At 38.3% G+C, this 25,830-nt stretch overlaps 1 protein-coding gene across 4 annotated transcripts in view; it reads right to left on the reverse strand.

Annotated features, from left to right (window-relative positions):
* The window catches only part of STXBP6 (syntaxin binding protein 6), a 233,166-nt gene that overhangs the window by 54,643 nt on the left and 152,693 nt on the right, over window positions 1–25,830 (reverse strand). The gene's annotated exons all lie outside the window — the stretch shown is intronic.

The following is a 25,830-nucleotide window of genomic DNA, read 5'->3' on the forward strand; positions in this document are numbered from 1 at the left end:
CATATTCGTGAAGAACAAAAACCAGATGGCTATCTCGTTCGTTTAGTCCAAACATGCAAGACGTGGGTAAATCCCCGCACAGGTCTTCTAAGCTACACCTACCAGTTTGTGAGGTAGGAGCCTAAAAATGGACATAATAAAAAAATTACATTTTCCAGAGCATTTAAAACTTAAAAAAAATTCTTTTATATACCTTCTGGCACAGAGAGCACTGACTTGCCAAAGTAATACTGTTAATGAATGGAAAAACTGCAACTTAAAAATTGCACTAAAAGTCTACTGCTCTTCCCATTATAGCTTTTTGCTGCATTGTCAAATGCTACTTTTGGGTGTGGGATGCTCATTAAATATGGATTAATTGAATCATTTTGTTCTAATACTGATACCATTGTTGTGATTTTGACAATATCCTAAACTGCTATTTTCTTAGTATTTCCTTTTAAATAAACTTGCTTTTTTACTTAAATAAGTTCATTAAAAAATATGTTAAAGCCATAAACAGACAGAGCTCTGCCTACATTAAATAGAAAATAATGTAAAAAAGTATAATTAGAAAAAAATTAAAAATATAATGAGAACAAAAATGCTGTTAATTCCAAATGAGAATTGTCAGTGGAGGGCTTAGCATCTGATATTTCCTTTGGTAAAAAGATGATTAGCAAGTATAGACAGATGCTTAAAAACTATCACAACATAGATACTCTCCAAGATATAATGATGAAGCTTAACCAGAAATGGCTTCTCTAAGATCATTGCTTCCTAAGCATTGGCACTCACTCAATAAGTCAAGTTTTGGGATTATCCAAACCTAACGCTGTTTTTTCACTCACTCCCATTCCTGAAACCCAGTGCTCTCTATGGTGGTATCAGAGGAAGGCAGAAGCATCTGGGCCAACCAAATCCAGGTCCTTCTGCTACCAGCTCTGATAAAAAAAAATGTGGTTTCCATGGCTGCACGCTTCCTCTTCAGCCTTCATGTAGACTTGATCTCTATCTCAGCTGTAGTTAAGAAGCAGTGATAGGAACTATTATGTTTGGAATATCATTACTCAAGTGGTATAACATCTCTATCTCATGAAGTAATGACATAGCAAGATCTTTCAAAAAATAGTCTGCAGGAAATATTGTACAAAAATAAAATAAGTCACTTAGTCAAGGAGTAGAGATCACCAGCTCTGCTTTTGCCCAATCAGAAAAGTCTATTTAATTAAAAACCAATATGCTGGACAATAGCAAAGTACCATTTTAGATTAAATTTGGTCTTGCGGTGAGTCAGAAAATGGTGGAGGAGGGGATAGAGACTGATGAGGAAAGGGAAAGACAGAAACGCAAATTACTTGCATGTTATGCAGAACAGTAAAGGAATATACACTATCAGTGATTAAGATGCCAATTGTCCAGTTCTAGGTCCAATGGCTGAGGGATAACTTAAAAAAGTCACACTCTTTTCCCTATAATCTCATTATTCTCAGCATCATTTCCGAATCATTCCAAACAAAATCAATTTTTGCTTAAGATACGAAATATCTAGTCTCAGTCTTAAAATATTATTTTAAAGGAAATAATCAGTATATAAACAAAATGATTACTCATCACTTTTTCATAGGTATTCTTGCATGTTTACTAACATTTGCACAAACATTTTCTATACACAGTAAACTAATATCGAATCATCTTAAAACTTTGTGATCATTTCTCTATCAAAAAAAAAAGGTACTGAAGAACAAATTGTATCAACATAGTTTGATGTCAAGGCTAGGCAGCTAAAATGCACAATTTACCACACCTACATACCTAAGATACCTTACAATTTCATTATGTTTAGTTCTAGCATGATCATAATTAAGTGAAGGTCAGCGTTTTGTGGTATGCCTTAGCTCTCTGTTCTGCTGGAGTCTAATGGCCAGACATACTTAGAGTATTTCTCAAAATGTGTTATCATTTAGTACATAGCAAATGTTTAGACTCCACAGGCTCCAACCAGACCAATTCAAGAAATGGTCAAGTTTGTCACTGGGGCCTTATCCCTTTCCTCCCCATTTTAGGTCCTGGTCAGATTCCTGACATGCCTCAAATGAACCTGAAAGGGTATTCTTAATTTGGTATGTTTTTAGGGAGAAGCTTTTTTTTTTTTCTTTCTTAGCTTTTTGCAGTATAATAGACAATTAGATGCTCCTATTTACATTGTATAATTCAATGAGTTTTTTCAATTATTGTTGGTACAATAATATATTAGTTTCAGTTGTACAGCATAGTGATTAGAGATCTATATAACTCATAAAATGGTCACCCCACTAAATCAGGTACCCCTCTTCCCTCTTCCATATTACAACATTGTTGACTATTTTTCTTATGTTATACTTTATATCTCCATGACTATTTTGTATCTATTCATTTGTACTTCCTAATCCCTTTGCCCTTTTTCACCGTCCCTCCCATCTAGTAACCCTCAAAATATTCTCCGTATCTATGAGTGTTTCCATTTTTGTTGTTGTTGCTGTTTATTTTGTTCTTTAAAGTCCACATGTACGTGAAATCATGTGATATTTGTCTTTATCTGACTTACTTCATTCAGTGCAATATCCTCTAGGTCCATCAAGGCAATATCTTTTTCCATCCCCTTCCTTTTAGTCTGTGTCTGTCTTTTAATCTGAAGTGAGTCTCTTGTAGGCAGCATATGCACTGGTCTTGTTCTCTCATCCATTCAGATTCCCTATCTTTTTGTTGGAGCACTTAATTCTTTTCCATTTGAGGTACTTGTTGATAAATATGTAGTTTATTACCATTCTTTATTCATGTTTTTGATATATGTTTTTTCTTCTTAAAGAAGTCCCTCCAACAATTCCTGTAATACTGGCTTGGTGTTGATGAATTCCTTTAGCTTATTTTTGTCTGGGAAGCTCTTTATCTGTCCTTTGACTCTAAATGATAACTTTGCTGGATAAAGTATTCTTGGTTGTAGATCTTTGGTTCTCAACACTTTGAATATTTTGTGCCAAACCCTTCTGTCCTGCAAAGTTTCTTTTGAGAAATCGGCTGCCAGTCTTATGGGAGCTCCTTTGTAGGTAACTAATTGCTTTTCTCTTGCTGCTTTTAAGATTCTCTCTTTGTTCTTAATCTTTTGCATTTTAATTATAATGTGTCTTGGTGTAGGTCTCTTTGAGTTCATTTTGTTGGAGACTCTCTGAGCTTCCTAGGGTTGTATGTCTATTCCCTTCACCAGGTTAGGGAAGTTTTCCATCATTATTTCTTGAAATATATATTCAACTTCTTGTTCTCCCTCTTCACATACCCCTACATCATGGATGTTGATACCCTTAATTTTGTCCCATAGGCGACTTAAATTATTATTATATTCTTGGCCATTTTTTTTTCTTGCCATTCTGATTGGGTGTCCTTGACTTCCCATCCTCTACGTATATCACATTTTCATCTCCAGATCAGAGGAAGAAGGCGAGGAGGAGGAGTCTGAAAGTCTAATACATTTCTCCAAAGAGATATTGAAGAAGGAACCATTGGTATGGGAAACTGTTTTCTTATATAGAAGTCTGGATAAGTCCTTTAGTAGAAGGAGAAGAATAGAAACCATCTTGCAACCAGCATTCCTTAGGAAGGATGTTTTTAATATAAAGGTACAGCATCATATGGAGAGTATGTACAGTTAACAACTGTGCGTTAATAGAGCAAGCAGCCTCCCTATACCAACTTTGTAGGAAGTACTATCTGGTTTTAATATTTCCAAATTACTAACAAGGAGCTTTATTTTAAAATGCACAACTTTGTAGGAAGTACTATCTGGTTTTAATATTTCCAAATTACTAACAAGGAGCATTATTTTAAAATGCACAACTTTTATGTCATATGCCAATATGATATCTAGTTGGTACTTCTAAAACCTAGTTTCTCCAATTTTAATCTTCTTTACCTTGTTTATTATTTTTACCTTTTTAAAAACTGTAAAAATATGTAGATTTTTCTTTCAAAAGGGTATTCTACTTTTCAAGTGAATGACAGGTTCGGGTACACAATGGGTAGTCTTGGGCTGTTAAATCTTTAGCCCGAATTCAGAAAGCGTAATCCCCAAGGGCTTGAGTTCCCCCACTGCAAGACCAGTACTGCCCTCTCCAGACTAGCGCCACCATGTCCTCTACAGTATAAATTGATACACAGAGTGCCACTGTAGATATGCATGCCTAAATGAATGAGTGAATTAATGCATGGCTCTTCAACAAAAGGAAGAACAGTTCTTGTTTCCACCAGAAATAATGAATAAACCAAAAACTTATTTCAGGTTCATATGTTTTGTTTCTAAGGTCAAGTCACAGTTTTATGGGATTTGAACAACTTTTTTTTTTTTTTACTAGAAAAAAGTGATATCTTGAGAACTAAGGAGAGTAGAGAAAATGGTAAAAACCAAGAAATTACAGTAATATCAGGAGACTAGGAGGAGAGAAATTTGGAAGTTAAAATCTCTTTAAAAACCTCTTTTTCTACAATCCTTATTCTAGCAGCATATCTCTTAAGCAATTTTGTTTATTTCAGCCTCCCTGAAAACATGACTTTAGGCTTGAGATTCAGCAAACCAAGGCTTCCTACTCTGTTTGATATTTTAACTTCCATAGACTTTTCCCCAGAGACCTGAAGAGAAAATCAATTTACATGCATTTTGGGTAAAGGGTAAACATACAATGAATTATAAAACCTGGTTAATATTAGTTATTGTGACTTCATAATTTATGTGGAAAGGGTATAACATGTCTGATTTATGGAGTATAACCGTGAAGCAAACAAACAGGCCTAAGGCAAGGAAGTAAATGCCTAGGGCTGTGAAAACTGTGCTGGCTTCTCAAAGAGATGACATCCAGTACCAGAATACTGTAATAAACAATGGAGATAACAGAAGGGGTTAACTACAGTTATAAAGTCTTACTCTGTTCTTACTTCCTCAATTCTGGGAATAGATGTAAACATCATTTTTGATCTATTATTAGGAGAGATTTACAAACAGAGCATCTAAAGACAAAGGCATCAAAGAAGCAGCTACCTGACTCAAAAATGAATTAAATACTCCACCAGAAGCTCAAAGACTAGGAATAAAAACTTGAAAAAGAAATTCTTTTAATGTTATGCTTTCCTTTAACATTACCCATCATATACTAAAAAGTATGGGCCAAGCAGCAACTCTACTCAGGGAAGTGTCATACTTGGTAGAAAGTCAACACATATTTCACAAAGGAGAGCTGCTAAGGAGCATTTTTCAAGCTCAGATACTCCTTACAGTGAGGAAAAGCCTAATAGTTCCCCTGTCCCTTGGCAGCTGTGGAGAAAGGGGTCGCTCACCGTCGTGTGAGGGAAGGGCCTGGTGAGGGGCTCCCTGACATCGTGTGCCCTGCAGCTGAGCCTGATCTTTTCACGGGAATGTTTTGTCTAAACGACCCATGGAAAGATGTTACGTGGATGTGAATCTCCTTCAGTGTGACAAAAAATGAGACTAAGACTTGGAGGCAGAGCAACAGAATTTTCTGATAGACCAGGTACTAAACATAATATCATTACGTTTTGGAAAAATCAAAGCCGTTATTACGTAGGAAACATATGCTGTCAAATATAATTATGACTGTCAGTCAAGCAAAGACAGATTTATCTGCTCTTTCTGCTTTCCCCCCTCTTCACCACCACTACCATCACTTACTCGATGCTTTAGTAATACATTTTAAATGAGGGTGTACATCACTGAAGTTCTAAAAAAAGCAAATAATGTCACTAAGAACTTGTCACCTTCACTCTTTATTGTGTTCAATTGGGGAATAAAATCTAGCAACATGTTCTGGGTAAAACAAATGTCAATTACATTAGCAAAAGTTATCTGTGATTAAAATTATCTGAATTTATTTTGGTAAATTTTAGGCTATACCTACTAAAGCTAAACATGCATATACTCTATGACGCAGCAATTCGAATCTTGTGTCTACACAACAGAAATGAGTGCTAAGACCACCCTTCTGCCTGAAGCAATCAGAAATGGACAGAATATATGAAACAATGAAAGATAGTGACCCCTGTGAGATGGGAAACAAATGAGATGAGCCCTATGATTGCCCTGGTTTACTGCTTTGGGAGAGTTTTCCAGGCTGTGGGGCAAGAAGAAGGAACCGAGGCAGAGACTGGCAGGCTGCTTGGGTTGGAGAGCTTGAGACAGAGCTGAGAGCCCAGGGAAACCAAGATGATTAAAATTCTCAGGACAGAATAATGAAGAAGAGAGAACTCCAGAGATGTGCAGAAATTTGGCCCTGAGTATCAAGCTGAGTACTTCTCACCACATATGTGTGAGATTACCTGAGGCTGGAGAAAGAACCATTCAAAATGAATAGACGAAACAGTACTCCATGCTCACACAGGGCTGGGAATAGTGCCTGTACCCATCAGCCAGACTGGAAAACTTCAACATTCGGGGCTATTGAGTAGAATACACAGCAGGATCTTGCCTCATTAGTAAGGAATAATGATCTCTAGACTGAGCCATGCTCTAGTCTTCTTTTCAGATGACAATGTAGTATGGAATTTATAACATGTGAAAAAGTAAAATGTATGACAACAATAGCATAAAGGTTAAGATGGGAGAAGGGAAAGTAAACTATTGGAAAGTTCTGATACTATACACAATGTAGTACTGTATCACTTGAAGGTAAAGCATGTTAAGTTAAAAATGTGTACAATAAACTCTAAAGCAATCACTAAAATAACAAAACTGAGAGTCTTAGCTGTGATGGTTAATTTTATGTGTTAACCTGGCAAGGCCATGGTACCCAGCTTTTCGGTCAAACATCATTTTGGATATTTCTGTGATGGTGTTTCTGGTTAAGATCAATATTTATATTGGGGGCCTCTGAGTAATGCAAGATTGTGCTCCATAACGTGAGCGGGCCTCATCCAATCAGCAGAACAGAATGACAGGCTGACTTCCCCAGAGCAAGGAGAAATTATGCCAGCAGATGGTCTTCAGACTTGAACTATAACGTCAGTTCTTTCCTGGGTCTCCAGCCTCTCATTTCACTCTCCAGATTTTGGACTTGATAGTCTCCATAATTGCATGAGTGAATTCCATATGTAAATATACATATTTCTCATTCTTTTTTCTTTATATATATACACACACACATTCTACAGGTTCTGTTTCTCTGGAGAAGCCTAATAAGAAGCTAACAAAGAAAACAATTCCATTTACAATATCATAAAAAATAATAAAATACTTAGGAATATATTTAACCAAAGAAATAGAAGACTTGTATTCTGAAAACTATAAGATGCTGTTCAAAGAAATTGAAGACTAAAATAAATGTAAAAACATCTTGTGATCAAGGACTGGAAGATTTAATATTGTTAAGAATGGCAGTAATCCCCAAATTGATCTGCAGATTCAGACAGAAAGACATATTGTGGTCATGGGTTAGAAGACTCGATATTATTAAGATGTCGATTTTCCCCAGTATAATCTACAGATTCAGTGTTATCTCAAAAAAAAAAAAATTTCCAGCAGGTTTTTGAGTAGAGTATGACAAATTGATTATAAAAATTCATATAGAAATGCAAGTGATCTAAAAGAGCAAAGTAATCAAGACATTGCGGTATTGGCATCAAGATAGACACAGATCAATGGAATAGAATAGAGAGTACAGCAAAAGACCTGTGTATATGTGAAAAATTGGTTTCCAACAAAGGTGCAAATGCAAAAAAAAAAATCTTTTTTTTTTTTAAACAAATGATACTGGAACAACTGGATATCCAAATGCAAAAAAGGAACTTCAGTTCATACTTTGTATCATATACAAAAAATAAGTCAAAATGAATCAGAGACCTAAATGTAAAAACCTAAAACTATAAAACTTTTAGGAGAAAACACAGAAATAAATCTTTGTGACTTTAGGTTGGGCAAGGCTTCTTAGATATGGCACTAAAAGAACAATTTATGAAAGAATAAATTAAGTAGGATCAAAATTAAAAACTTTTGCTCTTCGAGAGAATAAAAAGGCAAGCTACGAACTAGGAGAAAATATTTGCAAATCACTGTCTGATAACTTATATTCAGAGTATATTTGTAAAAACTCTCAAAACTCAAAAAAAGAAAACAACCCAGTTTTTAGAAAAATGAGCAAAATATTTGAACAAACACTTTACTAAAGAAGATGTGGATGGAAAGAAAGCATATTAAAAGATGTTCAACATCATTAGTCATTAAGGAAATGCAAACTGAAACCACTATAAGGTAACATTACGTATCCATTAGAATAACTAAAATTCAAAACACTGACCATACCAAGTGTTAGCGTGCTATCCAGAACAGCTTTATTCATAATACCCCCAAACTGGAAACAACCCAAATGTCTATCTCAAAATAATTACACTGAGTGAGAGGCAGACAAAAAAAAGATTACATACTATATACTTCCATTTTTTTATACAATTTTAGGAAATGCAAACTAATGTATAGGATAGAAGCAAATTAGTGGCTGCCTGAAGATATTGCTAGGATGTGGGAATACTGGGGGCCAGGAAAGGATGACAAAGGGGTACAAAGAAACTTTTGGGAGTAATAGATAGGTTCAGTATTTTGATTGTGGTGATGATTTTGTGTGTGTTTACATGTAAAAACTTACCAAATTGTATTGTTCGAATACGTGAAATTTCCCGCATGTCAATTACAACTCAATAAAGCTGTCAGAAAACTCACAAAACTATAATTTGTGGCAATTGTAGTCAAAATAGAGATTATCTTTGATGGAGGTAGAAGGAAGCCTTCTTGGGTGCTGGCAAGTTTCTATTTGTTGATATGGGTGATGTTTACATGGGTTTATACTCATGTAAAAATATCATTGAATTGTATACCTAAGATTGGTATACCTTACAATATGTAAGTTATACCTTAATAAAAAGTAAACCAATAATAATGATGATAATTATGGCAGGGTTTGAGAATTGCTACCAAGTTGCAATTCCCAACTGTGACAGGTATGGGGAGAGGAAAGAGTTATGTGTGTTTGGTCCCTTGACTGCTTTACTACCCACTCATCACTTAACCCATCATTCCCTGCCCTCTTACCACTCTCCAGAAACTGCCCCATGAAAGTTAAAATCCCTCCGAATTATAAAGCCCAACAGCTTTTTAAAAAATCTGTCTTCATCTTCCTTGTTTCACTGTACCACTCCCTATAATCTAGACATACCCCAGACAAGCTCCCAGGCATTTTTTGGGCACAACAAGGCTTTGGGGCACGACGGTTAGCACCAAATCTCAAAGGCAGAAAAGAGCTTGACAAGTTCGAGGAAGAGAAAGATCAGGGTAGCAAAACTGAGGAAAGGAAAAAAATGAATGAAGTCATGAATGCAAGCAAGTGCCAGATCATGAAGGCCCTGGTGGAACAAAGCTTTGTAAGCATGAAACAGGAATGTAATGACATCTGATTTACATTTTGAAAAGTACTGGCCAACTGCTGTAAGGCAAACAGGTCATGGAAGGAGTGTGCATGAAAACAGGTAAAGCACTTAGGAACTTCTATTGTAGTAGTCCAGGGGAAGTGATGGTAGCTTAGACCAGATGGCAGTAGTGGAGGTAGAAAAGGGGATAGTCTGTCCCACTCTCCGTAGCTGTTGACCTCCCACAGAGGGCATCCTCAAGGTCAGTCACCAAGTCCCAGTCATCTTTCTACCATAATGCTTAGTACTGTAGGCCTTTGTTTATTGAACATCACACTTTGTACATGCCAGCATAAAGACAATTCTGATTTGTTTTTTATTTATCTGTATGTGCTAGCTCACCTACCAGATTATAAATATCCAGAGTATAAAAGATTATGTCATTGCATACTTCAGAGCACCTAGTACGGTGCCCTACTCAGAGTCCAAACTCAAATATGCATCACCGAAAATATCTCCATTAGAAATAATCAGGGATTTTATGTAGGTACTGATGACTGTGGTTAGCAATATCTCACCCTAATCTCTTTTTGACCGTGTCTGTTTTTCTATCTGGGATCATTTAAGGTAATGTGGGGGAAGAAAAAAAAAAGAAGAATAACCAGGCACATCTGACTACAAAATCTGACATGGGATAAAGAGCTGCTTCTCTCGCACAGAAAGCCAGCACCTCCGTGACTTCTGCTGCAAATTCCAAGGTGGAATACATTGTTATGCACTTCATTAGGATTTATGTAACGGCCCAGGAATCATTTCTGAAATAAATGATGCCACTTGTGTTAAATGATTCCTTCCTAAGAATAACCCCTGGGGATCTTTCAATAGCACAGCTTTGATGAAGAGTGAGAACAAAAGGAATATAAAAACAACTGACTCTGGTGCTAAATGAGTAGCGATATGCTCAGCTTTCCCTACCCAATTCCCCAGTGACGATTTTCACATAAATCAGACCATAATTGGAGGACAAACTGTCTTAAGGAGATGACGCCCAACTATTGATACATTAGCTCTTCTCAAAACTCAGCCAGTCATGACATCTGCAGGCCTCCACTTGCTTGTCCCATGGGATCTGTCCTCTTTCTTAGAATTACCGTCTAGACCAGAGGCTATTCTGCTAGGGCCAATCTGAATCAGAAAGCAGTCACCATACTGGGCCATTACTCTATGCCAAAGAGAGAAGCTGCTGCTCTCAGTAAATGCTGATTGTGGTCACTAAACTTTGTTCCCATGGGGCTCCACGATAGAGCTGAGTGCTTACCCAATCCTTGGGAGTATACACTAGGAAGTGCAATTCCTCAGTTTTACTGGATGTCATTGTGCATCTTCTACTATGAAAGTAAAGCTATTATATTAAAAAAAAAATGATAGCAGAGCAAGCATCATGGACAGATATGGTTTGTGAGAGGCAGAGAATATATTTATTAAAGGACCACGCATGCCAGTAAGTGGGCCTATTTTGAACTCTCAAATGCTTTGCATGAAATTAATTTGATACCAACACATCAATCTACATTTTGAAAAGTACTGGCCAACTGCTGTAAGGCAAACAGGTCATGGAAGGAGTGTGCATGAAAACAGGTAAAGCACTTAGGAACTTCTATTGTAGTAGTCCAGGGGAGGTGATGGTAGCTTAGACCAAATGGCAGTAGTGGAGGTAGAAAAGGGGATAGTCTGTCCCACTCTCTGTAGCTGTTGACTCCCCCCCCAGAGGAAATCCTCAAGGTCAGTCACCAAGTCCCAGTCATCTTTCTACTGAAATTTGGGGCAGAAATCACCAATTTTGCATTGCAAGGTAATCTATACTAGCTTTAAAACTAAACTTAATACTTATAACCAAGGGCCAACTATGTGAGTTCCTTAAAGCAACAACATACTAAAAATTAGGACTTCTATTAGTTCCTCAAAATCAATGTTTTGCATTCTTTTAACGTATAAGCTAAAGCTCTGTTCAGTTTGTTACACAAATTTGACATAACTAAAGCTCACTTAACTAATTTTACATGTATGGTTTGTACTTCTGTATATAAAATCAAGGTAATACAGAATTATGGAGTTGAAAAATATCTCAAGAAGTCTATTCTCCATCTATATCTGCTTTTGTGAATGTTACCTTCTTAGCTACTTTATATAGTTTCTTTTTCTAGCTTCTTTTACCTCCATAATAATAAGTTACAACTCACCCTAATAGTTAAAAAGTTTCATGATGAGAAACCCTCTTTCTAGGTTATATTGAAGCCATTCACTTTTCACATTTTTAAAAGTCATCATTTAAGTGGTCTCCAGTTTTCTCCTCATTAAAACCTTCCTAGTTCCTTCAGCCTTCCCGGATAGGTCTTCTTTTTTCAATCACCACCTCCTGTGGGTCTGCACAAACCTTAGCTGGATTCTCCATGTTCTCTATTAGACATGGAGCCAGATCTAAGTAGAACAGTTTCAAAACTGGCCAACACAATGCAACAAGTTCACATTCAACATTGGATTCCTATCTGGGTATGCTAGTATTTTTTAAAACCATGATGCTGTATGCTTACGGTTATCTTATTATCTACTGCAAGTATTTATAGACCCATTGTTTGGCCACATTCTCAAAGAGATTAGAGAAAAAATTTACCTGACATTTAAAACTATTTTTTCTCTATAAGCCACACTAATATTTGCATCCTATTGCGTCCTTTTGGCCACTATTTTCATACGGCTGGTATAAGCCAAGTTTGAGCTCCTTGAGGGAAAGAGGCTATTTCCTATTCTCACTAATTTAATACTATACAGGCAAGGTTTCTGCTTCTGTCCTTCTCCAGCTCCCACTTACAATCAAAGAACAATGAAGTATCAAGCAGAGTTCTGTGCATACAGTAAGCATCAGTACTGAGTATATTTGTTGAATGAATGCTATGAGTATCAGTGGATGGGGTTGTTCAAAGTGCGAGGGCAGCATTGGAAAAAAAGATACAAAATGAAAGGCTCCGCATGAAGTCTATCTGTGTAGGTGCAATTGATAGTTTGCCATGGTTCGAACACCTGCCATGGAGAGGATCAGTATGCGCTAGATATCTTTGTCAAATTGTACATCAAGAATTTGCCAGATGATGATATGAGGGGTCCAAAGATCACCAGATCTCTCATAATACAACAACCAGCTGAATTACTACCTACAGAAGCAAATGATAAAAGATCTCATCCCCAGCACATGGGCTATTGCATCATGCTGCTGCTTTCTAGCCAAGGCTCACCACTGGGTAGTGCCTGGAGGGCTTATGGTGGGACTGACCACATTTTCCAAGTGTAAGATCACTAACTCAGAAACTCTGATGTCTTTCCATAACCTAAGTTCTAGTCCATTCAAATATCATTGCCTAGGACCATGGACATACTCATCTCACTTACTAGAGGCAGAAACTTTGTAAGAACCTGTCTGGGACAAGTGAGATAGAAGGCATTGCATCTACCTGAGGGTCTTCACCATTTGCCTCTTCCTTGTTCCATTAATAGCTAAAAGGATCAACTTCTTGATTATCTCATCAAACATCCATATAGAGGACTTTTTAGACCAGATACAAGTTTATGCCAACTTTTCTCCATCTGACTCCACAGGCCAACATCTCCATGGTGAACAGAGCCATTTCTTAACTAACCTTTGCTAGGTCTTCAGCATAACTTAGTACTGAGAGGTGCTGGCACTTTCGTGAAGATGGAAAACTCTCCAGGAACTGTCACTATTAAACAAATAGAGAAACTAAACTATGTCAAGGTTCCCACAACAATTCATTTCTTCAAACTCAAATTTTGGTCTATCAACTAATCCAGATTCTTAGGCTCTCTCTAGTATGAAGAAGAAGTCCAAGTTGGCCTCAGAGGATACTCATTCATGAGTAAAATAAAAAGTAAAATATAAAAGATATAAAATACAAGTGAATTTGTGCCTGGCAATGCAAACCTATTTTGGCAAGTCAAAAATTGCAAGTAAAGTAACAGGCCATTATTATTCAGGTATCTTTTCATTGAATCTTTTCTCAGCTGCTGTGATTTCATACCTGTAGACACTGATCACATGTGATGCTGAGCATGCACATTTCAGACTTCTAAGGTACATGTGATCCTGTACAGCATAGACTGCACAGCCATCGCAAGACTATATGCACCAGCAAAACTATGACAATTCCAAATAGACTTTGAGGAAATGACTAACACATGTCCTAAAGGCCACTTCGTGGTCTGTTTTTACAAGAGTAGACCTAATGCTTCTCTGCTATGTGCTTCCTCTGCTAAGGACGTCAGTGTCGTTGAGAGTTCTATAGGGAGAAACCAGGGTCTATCCCAGATTTATTGCAAAGGCTGCCCTTTCAATGCCAGGCCATCATCTCTAGATCCTCAGAGTTAGAAAGAACTCTGTGTAAATGGCTCTGGGTGCAAGTCCTTCCCATCGTTGCCAATCATCTTGTCACACGCAGAAGATGCTGTTCTGATGGGTAATACCACTTAGAAGCCCTGCTAATTCAAGTCTAAATCACAGAACATATTTTTAGAAAAACAAATGTTTGATTCTTTAATACAATGCAGTGGATCACAAGGGTCCCTGGGTACTAAATGCTTGGCTGTTCCTCAGCTATCCAGACTCACTTTCCATTCCAAATCTCTAAGACTCACTCCACCAGAGCTTTGACACCACAAAAAAGCCAGGCTCCTCCCAGGGCCTTGCACATGTCCTAGGCCACTCTGTCTGCATGCTTCTGCTCCCTGTGACTTCTCAGCCTGGGATGCTTTAGGGCTATCTCCTGCAAATCTAAATTGTGCTTATCCTTCACAGGCCAACTTCAGATCTTCTCTTTGCCATAAGGCTTTCCTTGGCAGGCTATCCTACACTCCTTTCCCTTTTCAAAATGTCTGATATTTCTCTGTAACACTCATTTTAGGACTTTGCTATACTAAAGCTAATTTAGGAACACAAAGGAAATATGCTGTTGGCAAGCAAATAATTAGTCCTAAACTGCCATTTTTAAAAAAGTTCAGTAGGCTAAACCTCTTTTATATATATTGTATCATTTTATTCATTTGCTCAGGAAACATTCCCTACCCCAGGTAGTGCAAAAGGAAGCTTCAGCCAAATTTGTGAAGAATTATCAAACATTTTCAATTCAGAACACACGAGGCTTCCTCAAATGAAAATGTATTCCCTGATAACACGGCAGGAGGTTCTTGTTGTTATTTATTAATTAGTTTTTTTTTTTTTTGGCACTCTAGGCAAAATAAGATACAGTTTCTACTTCTCAAGGGTTTTTCAGGTCATATTTAGATGGAAAAAAAATCAAGCAAGAAATGGTAATCATATTTCAGTGCCAACGGAGGATACAACAGGCCAGAAGAACCAGGGCGATTTTCAGAGGAGGCAAGTTCTAAAAGGAGACTTGAAGAAAGAAAAGAAACAGAATTCCCCAGAGAGAAGGAGTGGTCTACACTTAGAGTCTCAAGTGCAGAATGAATGGTGAAAAAGCCACATTTCTAGAGGGAAGAGAATAAAGGTGGAAATAGCCACAATGTGACTGGTTCAGGTTTCTGGTGAAGTGGGCAAATGAGAATAGTGACTTCCATGTCTGAATGGGAGCCATTGTGGTGTTCCTATCGTAGGAAGTATGGGGAAAGTGACTGTCTTCCGTATGCCATTTTTGTTTATTCTCCTCTGTACTAGACCACAACCATTAACTTTCTCCCTTCTCTTCAGGGCTCCTTTGGAAAGAGGCTCATTCTGCAGATGAAAGTCCTTATTCTCCCTTGACTGATAGGAACAGTGAGAGTGTGGGGGAAGAACTCTTAGGGACAGTGTGGAAACATAACAGACCTGGCCGTGTCTGCCTGAATGCCTGTGTACACTCTGTTCCTAAGACAACGTGACTAACAATCCATAGATTGCTGCACCCACGCGGTAGAGCTGGGGTGCTGAATTCTGCCGATGAGCAGATGCTGAAGACCTCCGCCATTAAGTCTGCTACCCTATAAATAAGGGAAGCATTTGTAAGATTGCAAACGAAAATTAGCAATTTCGAAGCACCGTAAAAGAAAACTTCAAATTTTAAGTAATGGCAATTTTTGAGAGAGGGAGAGAGGGAATGAATATGAATGAGAATGAATCTACTTTATTCTTGGTAAAATGCTTGTTCTCTTTCTCTTCCTTTGGAGGGTGCAAGGAAGATTTACTGGATATGGTCTGAACTGAGACGGGCAGGCTCCAGGCTGTATATCAGAGCAGGAGTTGACGAGAGAGATAGTCATTCCTATTTTGATGTCCAGTGCTTGTGTCCTGATGTCAGATTTATGTTATAATGCAATTCACTATACTACTAGCCTCCACTCTGGTTCTCCATAGAGAGTTGTTCAGGCATGTTCAAAAGGTGATTATCTAAAGCCTCTTGCCCCAGTTCCACCCTCACATACCACACTATGCCACAGGCTCTATCCCATCCACATTATCTTGGCCACCACGCTTGAAAGGCTTTGGAGAAACACATCCAGAAGCCAAATTAGCTCCTAATGTAAACAAGCCCTGTTTACCGCAATATAAACCAAGCAGAAAGCTAATATTCTTCATGCACTGTCATGAGTGGAAAGGTCATCTTAATTGAAAGAGTAAAGCTAATTAAATGGCTATTTTTCTGATATGAGGAGTTACTGGCTAAGACGACAAAGTAAAAGGAAATTTATGTGGGAATACATGGCATATTTCCTGTTGGCAGTCTTAGAAACCTCTCTTTAAAAGAACCACAGCTCAACCTGCTGTCTCCTGAGAGGGAGGTAATGCTCTTTCCTGATAGCTTGCCAGAAGGAAATGTTCATTAAAATGGCTCTCTAGTGGAGGCCAAGGTTTCTGGTAGTCAATCACCCTGTCGTTCCTTATCTGCTCCATTATGGACCAAACCAGCATTACAGGGTCAGGATTTGTCCTAGACACTAAGTGATCCCTTCTCCTCTATGAGGGGAATGAGCCTTATGTCCATTAGCAGTGGACTGCCGCTTGCTAAATCACAGCAAGGATTCTAAGGGGAGAAAGAAAGAGGAAGGAGAGAGGGAGGGAGAGGGAGAGAGAGAGAGAGAGAGAGAGAAAGCACGAGCAAGTGAGCACATTGACCTGGGAGTCAGAAATCTCTGGTTCTTTTGTCCACTCTACCTACCTGTCTATGGGCATTTTAGACACATGCCTTTTACTATTCAGGCTTAATTTCATCATTTCTAGGAGGAAGCTAGACTAGAAAGATGCTATGAGCCACTTCTAGTTTGAACATTTTGTGGCTCTGTGAGTTACATAAATGCACACTGTACATTATGATGCCCATTCTCTAGACGTCTCACTTATAAAATGAGAAACAGACGTAGTAAACCATTATCCAGATAAAAATTGTAAGGTTGATCTTTCCAAATAAAAACAGAAAATGTAAAATATCTATTCACTTAAAAATGTCCAACACACAAAGGATATCTTCAATTCCTTCTACTTAGTCACTGTTCTAGACTCATCTGAGATTCTTAATCAAAGAGACTGTCAGCCTGCTGTTTCCCTCTGCAGGTCTAATGAACTGTTGGGGTGAGGGGTGGTGAAGGGAGGTGTTGGCAGGAAGGAAGCTTCATGGTGTGAGAAAGCTGTTCTGTTGGGAGTGGCAAAATGGTATGCTCATAACTTTCCTAAATTTCCCCAGAGGGAATCATAGCTGAATATGAGACATTTATGTAAATTTTCTCTTTCGATTAAGAAGGATTTCGACTGCCAACGCTTGGATCATAAAGCAGCGTGGTTGTTCCACTCTTTTGGAAATATCTGAAGGCACAAACAACGTTCATTCGATGAACATTTACTGCGTGCAAACCAAAGGAAAAGTGATGCACGAGGGGCGAGGGTGGAGGAAAGAGAGAGGAGATGGGAGGTGGGAACAAGGACAAGGTGATCTGCGTACAGCCCAACTTCTCTGGAAGTTTGCTTCTTAGGAGAGAAAGGACAAGTCCCTAGGTGCAAAAACACAAGGCAGGACATGATAAATACCACAATATGTATTTTTTTTTTTTTTAACCACCAGCAAGTGTATAATTAGGCATCTAAAGGAGGGAAAGGACACACAGTGAACGGAGTGGGAGAGTGGAGTGAAGGCTGGGTTTTGGGTGGATGCAAGGCAGCTTCTTTATGAAAGCAGTATCATCTGAATGGTAGCCAGAGGATGGGTAGAGTTTCGAAGGATCAAGAAGAGAGAAGCAAAGCAGATCTGATTGAACTCTCTAACCATCCTTGAGCTTCCATAACTGAAAAAAAAAGAGCCCTACTGACTGGGAAGGGCCACTCTGAAGAACAGAAATAAGACCACCCAGAGAGCAGCTGATTTCTTTTAGATTACCTTGACCTGGGATGAATTTTAAGACAACTTATTTCCTGGCCAAGAATCCTGGATACTCCCCTCTGCTCAAACTCAATGTTTAGGAAGTAATCTTGTTAAATACACATTTATATTCAAAAGCAGAACTCCAAGCTTCCTAGTCTTGTTTCCTGGCCTCAACACAAAGGCACTATTATTTTCTTGAAAAGGAAATTATTCCAGTGCCCCTGCCCGGGCTCCAGTGACTCCTGCTCGCCCTCAGTTTTCTTCCTCTGCTTGAAAGGACGCCCACGGCTATAACTCAACACTAGTTCAGGACGGCACACAGGGTTTGATGTAGAAGCAGCAAAGAGGTTCTTGTGGTCCTGTTGAAACTGTGGGAACAATGTTCCTGAGTGATGACACTTAAAATCTTGCTTCCTGTGAGATTTATCATCCATGAACAGTTCAGCTGCAGGGCTAGGTTCATCTCATTTTAAAACGTATGTCAAGAGCCTAAAACTGGTAATTGGGCATTTAATTGGGTATGTGAAGGCATTTACTGGATTTTAACAGCTTCAACAGGTAATGTTTAAGAACATTAAAAATAACAGCAATGATGAATCAGACACAAATGGAAAGGGAATGAACCTTGGCACTATAACACACAGCTAACTAGTGTTTTGAGGTGAAGATGTTGAGCTTGGTTGGTTTTCTTAAATACCTGGGGTTATCGATATATTTTGACTTTTTAAGTGTGGCTTCCTCTGACAAAAATCCCCTTTAAAAAAAACCTGAAAAGTGTTTAGTTTAGGAAGTTTGTATTTGGCCTAATATACAATAGGTATTGCTTAAGCCTATAGGAAATACCAAGAAGTAGGAGCTCTATGAACATGACGCGGTTAAACAGCCAAGAGCATATTAGAACCTGGCCACTCACCAGGGCATCCAGAAGACAGATAGCTAGACATCTGTCAATTGAATGAAATGGCCTTTTAATAATGATCTTTAGCCAAACACCTCAAAGCCATTTAAAATGACTTCTAGTGCCTGTTGATTCCTTATTCGTTTCTAAATTTTATTTTATATATTTTATTTTAAATAGGTAATAACATTCATGTGATTCAGAAGTAATATATTCAGACTCCCACCTGTGTCCATTTGCTCCATTCCTTCCCTCCTCTCTGCCCTCTTGTCTGACTCAAATTCAATAATTGCTTTCTCCTTAGGAGGTAGTTTGATATCTTCTTGAATAGATTTATGTGAGCAATATAAACAAGGAAGGGAGCTATTATACCTATGCCCATTCTTACTGAAATGAAACTGTGAGCAAGAAAGAACGAGTATAAACATACACAGTACTTAAAGTTCACATTATACTGTGACCAGAACCACCAGAGGCCTCAATGTTTAAACTGATAAACACAAGGACTATTGAGAGTCTATAAAAAAATAAAAGTATGTGAACTCTAAATAAAGAAAATAAACAATAAAAAATCAATGGCCAAGAAAATTTATAACACTGGAGCCATGTCATTGAAATAGGTTAGAAGAGTTTCCTTTTAACAAAGAAGGAAATTTGTATCTATTCAATTCATCATCCCTGCGAAATAATTAATAATTAAATATTGCTTAGAAAAGAATATGTAAGACTGGTTTTCTCATGACCATTGTATCTTCTCTATAGCCTCTTTAAAAAGAAGAAAAAAACAGAGTAAGAGTAAAGAGTTCTGTACCCTAATGCTTTTCCTGTAATCCATTTTGTATGGGAATAAATACTTAATATCAAGATATTATTGATCCAAAAAAAAAATTTCCTGCCTCTTCCCTGTTTTAGGCTGGCTCTTGGCTCTGGATCAATATTTCTTTTCATTCTCACTCCATGATCTCATCTGGTACACTTTTACTTACTTGCCTCCATCTAAGGTAACTGACTCTCAGGGTTTGTTTGATGGCAATTCTATTATAGTCCTACACCAATTATTTTAAGAAGAGATAGGGGAAAAGGAGAGAAATCATACCAACAGCTTGACAGACTCCATTTTATTCCTCCCCTTTTACTGTTTGTTGCCTCTCCACATAGCCTTTCTTTCCCTGAGCTCCAGGCCCTCTTTTTACAAAATAGAAACTGGTTCTTGGTTGGCAGCAGCTGACCCCTGTGAACAAAAAGCCCAGCAGAGATAATGATTCCCAAACAATTGAGGGGCAGCTCAGGAGGGGCTGTGGAGGGCAGCGAGCTCCCATTGCGGGTGTCTGGCCGCCTTGCTCCCAGCCTGCTACGAACTTGGGGGCAATATCTGCACGATTTTTTTCTTGTTCCTTTTTATCCTCTTGGTGTGCCTCTCTTTCACCACCCATTAAATGGGGACTGTTTCTTCCACTAGGCTTGACAGCCATGTACTCTGAGAAGGGCCTGGCTGCATCTGTGAGTGAAAGACTAAGAAATGACATTACTGAATTGACATTTGTCTTCTCTCTTCATCATGTTCCAAGTTGTCTTGTGCTAAAGGGTACTGGGAAAACACTAAAAAAACCCCCCAAAAAACAAAAAAAAACTTACTCCCCAGCACCTCCACTGCCCCCCCTCTCAAAAAAAAAAAAAAAAAGACTTACATTAATTCATATTGTTTAGAATATTCCCTTTAGGGAAACTTAGGTAGAAAGCCTCCTGAGTTAGGCCCCAGTAATAGAATTTGCTTGATTAAAAAAATGCAGTTTCTAGGAACATGATCAAAGCTTATAAGAAATTTCCCAGAAAATGTAAAACCCATTCCTAACCCCTCAGGAGTACACTATTGCTTAGTTCACTTCCACACACTTACTCTGCCACAGATAAGACCGAGACTCGTCCCATCTAAGTTTCTGTTCAATGTGCATGAGGAGAACCACGTAGGATGGCAGAACCTCTGAAGGGTGTAGCTGAGATGGACAGGAAGTAATAGGACCACATCTCTAGTGGTGGAACCTGCAGTCTAGGTGTGTGATCCACTGCTCTTTGCCATCTGGCACTGGGAATTTGGGCTCTGTATGTGAAAAAGGTAAAGGTAGACACAAGAACAAAAACCTGGAAACAGCCCAGTTCCCATTAATAATGAATGTTATTAAAAATGATCAAATACGTAAAAGTGGGTCACGTATGGATCAATGATGAGAACATGTCATGAATCAACAATTATAATGAACCTAGTGCTGTACACTCAGGTGTAAAAAGAAAAAAAAAGGGGGGTGCAGGGATGGCTAACAGGCAGAGGAAAGGACGTAGCAGAGCAGAATGTGGGCAGTTCCAATTTCTGAAAGGTTAGATGAGTTACATTTCATAAGCTTTTCCACATTCATCCATTGAAAGGGTGTTTTCTCATTGCTTTGAGAATCCAAAACCAAAGATACTGTTCAGATACTATCCTATGGTTTCAAGACCATTGTTCTCACACTGTTTTCCCTTCCCTACCAACCACCTATTTGCTTCCCCACACACTTGGCCTTGCAGGTGAGGCTACCACCAGAGAGCTGTCCGGAGATTTGTTTTCCTTATAGATTTTTCTGCATATCTGACCAGAACAGAACGAGAGTGGGCATTCTGGGGGACAGGCTCAGGCTGCATTCAGTGTTTGTGGGTCACTAATTCAAGAGTAAAACTCAGAAGCAGCACTCTCTACACCTTCCCTGGAACTCTATGACTTCCAAAAAATTCTCATTTTCTGAAGGCCGTGGTGGGTGGTCAGAATTCTAGCTAGCAGATGCAGCTGACACTGGATACTCCTTAAGTCATGGCAGGAAAGCAAATCCCTGTCCAGGGAGCAGACTTCAGAAAAGAGCTCAAGTCAATATTTGAGCCTCCACTCAAAACATCATGAAAAGGCATCTAAACTTTAGAGCAGGAAAATGCTTGAAACCCGACAAAATGTTAAGAATGACAAGTCTAAGTAAAACAACAGAGATGACATTTGCAAATTTAGCATATCTTAATACAGAAATGCAACTTACTACTGCCATCCATTTATAGCCACACACGACATGGTGGCATTTGGGTTCTGCTGGAGTTTACCTACACTCCCTGAAGGCAGAGTAGAAATCACTTGAGGGCTGTTCCCAGCACTGATAATCTGGGCTGGTACCTGGAGGGATGACGCACAGTGCAGATATATGAGTATCTCCATTTATGGGGAATGTTCATTCCAATTTGCCCCAAATTAGCTGCTAGTGGCTTATAGACTGAAAGGTGCAAATCGGGGCATTAGTTCTCCCCTCCCCATATCTAGGCAGGGTCCCCCCCTCACTGTCTACCATATCTTAGCCTATCTCATGAAAGGCTTCTACTTAAAGCAGCCACTGCCCATCTTTGCCTACCCTTCTTCCCTCTTCTGGATGATTGAGCATAAGGGCAGAGGAGGGGTGGTAGACTTCCCAAACAAAGTGGGCCCAGCCACAACCTACCTAACCTTGAGATGCCTGAATCTTACACCTTTGCTTCCTCCTCAGACTCGGCAGAAAGGGATGAGCACCCCTTATTACAGACCTGCTCCACCTGTCTCTAGAGCTCTACTTCTTGCCAAGACTGCATTAACCTGTATCTGCTCAGCTCTCACTCAGATGCCCCACTGGGGCTTTATTTATTTAATCTTTCTCTCCTACTTTCCTACTCCACCCATAGTTGTTCTCAGTAAAACTTCAAAAATAAACAAATTTATAAATAAAAGCCTTACCTCAGATCTTCTTTGACTTCTTACCTAACTAGTTATAGTCTACCACCTCTCCACTATAAATTCAATTTTTCATATAATCCTTCATACAGAATCAGTTCCACTTGATATATAATTCAAATTTATGTACTGTAAAGCTATCAACATTTTTGAAACTTTACATATTCTTTGAGTAATATCATTTCTGAAAATCTGTTCCTGAGAAAATAGCGAATGTTAACAAAATTTTAATTAAATGGCTAAGTCAAACCATTTTTTATAATAATGACACACGGGAAATAACATCAATTTCCAATAAGAAGGGGCTGGTTAAATATATTCTGGCGTATTTTCATATAATGAAAATTACACAACAATTAGAATGCTATAACATATTTAATGACATGGAAAGATGTTCTTTAGAAAGGGAAATTATATTCATATATGTCTCATACTTATAAAATCATACATATTTAACTATATAGTAAAGTATATAAAAATATAGTTTTCCTCTGAATGTTAGGACAAGATGAAAAAATTTGTTTTTTACTTCTCTGTACATCTCCAATTTTCTATAAGCATCTATTATTTTTTGATAAACTTTTTACTTTAGAATGGATTTAGATTTACAGAAAAGTTGTGAATACAGGGAGTTCCTTTGTACCCCATATCAAGTTTCCCATATTGTTAACATCTTATATTAGGGGGGGTACATTTTTCAGAACGAATGAATTCATGTTGATACATTATTATTAAGTCCATACTTTATTCAGATTTCCTTAGTTTTTACCTAATGTCCTTTTCTCTCCAGGGATCTATCAAGGATATCACAAATGTTTATATCATGGACTGTAAAGATGAGTGATAAAACCTCAAGTGCTTAAAACTGCTGAGGGGCGTCTGCTTTAAGTGAGGTACCTAGACATGGGAACTCCTTACTCCCTAAAGTCCCCACGGTGAGTACTTTAAAAGACTGCTGTTAGATATTTTTTAAAAAACTTCCAAAGTCTCCATCGCGCTGCTTTGGTTTGAGAGTTGACTTACTGACCAGTTATTTGTTCTTCCATCGTGTCTAAATACCCCTGGGATTCTTCTGCAAAAGCTAATGGAAATGTCAGCCTATCCTCCCCAAGATGAGTGTCTTTTAAAAATATTTTGAATTGGAACTTTCTCACAAGCTCTTCAATAATTGGCAAATAAAAGGACAAAAACAATAGGCTATGTTTAAAAGGAGGGAAAACAACTAAAACAAAAATCTTGTTTTATTAAAGTTTGTCTTCCCTCTTTAAAAAACAGTCACGGTCACTTTTTAGCATGTAACTGTCCAGCTATCTTTACAAAAAGGGCACGTCTTATAGAGAAAAAAAGAAAAGGGAGAAGAAAAGGGAGGCTTCAGTATGCCACGAGAAACAATGGATCCACTGGCTGCTTATATTCTGTGAAAAATGGCTGATTGTGTACTAATTTATTCCTTAAAAGTATGCTAGAAAAAAACCAGAACAGTTTCCTCATGTCAAAACATATTTATATCTTCAAACGTAACTTTCAAAAATTTTGGTTAAGCGGCTCCTGATTTCCACCTTCCATTCATGATGGAAATTCGGGAACAGAAGGTACCAATATCACCATTTCTGAAAACTCAACAAGTTTTCATTTTAAATTTTAGTGACACACTGAAGGAATCCTATTTTGACTTGTTTTCCAAAGAACAGTGATTCTAATACAGTTCTCCTTTCCAAAAGCAATAAAAACAAGTTTTGCCTACCTGAGCCAAGAGTCAATAAGGGATGGGCAGCACTTGCTGATGTAGCATTTCAAAGACTGCATTGCTCCGTCTTTTCCCCTAACATCCACATAGAATGCCTTAGCATCAAAGGAGTTCTGGCAAATCAATCTTCAGTGCCAACTTCCCCCAAATATGGAGGTATTCAGTAAAGCATGCAGATCTGTAACATTTATTTTTAATACTATCTCCAAACCCTCTATTTTCATAGTTTTGCCCCATGAGAGGTACACTTAAAATGAAATATTGAATTTAAAGCTCCTTACTGTGCCTTGATGTGGTTTTTGCCCTTGTATCTAAAGTCACATGAAAAACAAATATTTTTAAGGTTCTGCAGGAGAAAGACATAAGGAAATATGCCTCCCATAGTTTTATCAGGCAATGCAAGTGAAGAAACTGCCTTCCTAGATTTTCCAAGGCTGATTTCACTGCTTTTCCTGTCGGTGCTCTGCTTTGGCTGGGCCATGGGAGAATCGAGAAGCAGGAACAAAGTATTCACTGGGAAGGAAATCATCTCAAATCTTCATTCTGCTTGCTCAGGGTTAAATAAAACTTAGTGTGGTATCCCTGAAAATTTAGAGGATGAGTTTCTATGATATTTCTCTTTTTCACTTTGATGCAAAGCATTGTTTTAAAAAAAACCACACACAACTGATATCTTTGAATTGAGGGGTTTTCTGAGCTGTTTGCCACCTCTCCCAGATGCTGCTGAAAAAAGCCAGTCTTTGTACTCTGGTGATGCTCTCCACCTCCAAAATAATTGTCCTGAACGGAGAGCTTATTTTTTATATTCGAGATTTGGAATATCCAAATTGCGAAGGCTGGGCAGGCTTGCTACAAGAGAGGCATCTCAGGACCCTGAGAAGACCTGAAATGAATAGGCCTTAGAGATCAACACTTTCAGTGCCCTACCATCAAAGGGATGAGGGTTGGGTGGGGGTGGCGGGAAACAAGGGCCAGAGAACAGATCACTTGCCCAATATCATGAACTCAAGTACAGCTCTGGTTCTCCTGGTTTCTCTACTAGTAAGAGCAGTTTGACCTGTTAACCCACAAATGAATGATGTCCATTCTTTCAGATATTAGCTCAAGGTTTGCCTTCTCTCTGAAATCCTCTGTATTCATTCAGTTTAATCCAAAATGATTTTCTCTAAATATCTTTGATCTCTAAATATTCTTAGGTTTCAGAGGACCCTAAAAAGCACTGGCTGGGAATCCCTTCTATAATATTCATGTCACTTGAACGTACCTAATGAAAGGAAATTTACTTTCGTAGACAAATGCCCACTTATTCCATGTACAGAAATCAAGCCCCAGAAAATAAATCTGGTTTACCTTTGATTTACTATCCTTAGATAACTGAACTTAGTCTTCTTGAATTTGCTCTTATTCAGGGTAAATATTCCTAGCTGCTTCCTCCATGATTACACATTGCCTTGTCTCCCTATTCAACTGCTCTGATCTCTGACCTCTTCAACTACACTAGTAAAGTCTGTCTGACACACTTTTTGTATATAATTTGCTGAATATTCTACTTGCTCCAGTGGATCAGAGTTCATAACAGAGAAGA

Source organism: Pteropus medius, unplaced genomic scaffold, assembly GCF_902729225.1.
Source record: "Pteropus medius unplaced genomic scaffold, Ma_sr-lr_union100, whole genome shotgun sequence".
Taxonomy (NCBI): domain Eukaryota; kingdom Metazoa; phylum Chordata; class Mammalia; order Chiroptera; family Pteropodidae; genus Pteropus; species Pteropus medius.